Source organism: Amia ocellicauda, chromosome 12 (genome assembly GCF_036373705.1).
Source record: "Amia ocellicauda isolate fAmiCal2 chromosome 12, fAmiCal2.hap1, whole genome shotgun sequence".
Lineage (NCBI taxonomy): Eukaryota > Metazoa > Chordata > Actinopteri > Amiiformes > Amiidae > Amia > Amia ocellicauda.
The window spans coordinates 41,602,394-41,602,987 of NC_089861.1; positions in this window are offsets into that span (position 1 = coordinate 41,602,394).

Below are 594 nucleotides of genomic sequence, written 5' to 3' on the forward strand. Positions count from 1 at the left end.
CATTTGGTTTGTTGGGCGCTCACTATGGGTCGACCCTGGAGAGCTGTGGTGCAGGTGAGCGTTTCTCTCTCCTTATTTCCCTTTCTTCCTTTTCACTCTCGTCCTTTCTTGTGTTTGGTTTCAGCGCAGGGCACACACCCTGATTTCCAGTAACCATTCTGAACCGTTTTATTTTATTTCTCCAGGTATGGTGAGGACAATGACACTTTTAAAGTGGAGAGTTTCCCCAGCAGCGGCGATGATGACAATAACTAAGGAAGTGACGAGTGCCACAGAGAAGGTGACGTCAGACTACCACTCGGGCTCCACCTCGGTCTAAGACAGCAGCACCTGGGATGCCCAGCACGCCCCCCCCGCCACCCCACACACACACACACACACACACACACACACACAGTGTACCGGTACTGAGCCAGCACTGTCCCCAGTCCCCTGGATCCAGCGATAATATAGAGAGCACAGAATTCAAGTGAGAAAAGTAAATTCGGATAATTGTGAAAGTCTACAGAAGCCCCCGCACTGCGACTGTCTGTTTACTCTGATGGTGCTCAATTCATGTTGCCGTTCTAGACAAGCGGCCTGTGTCATTAATGC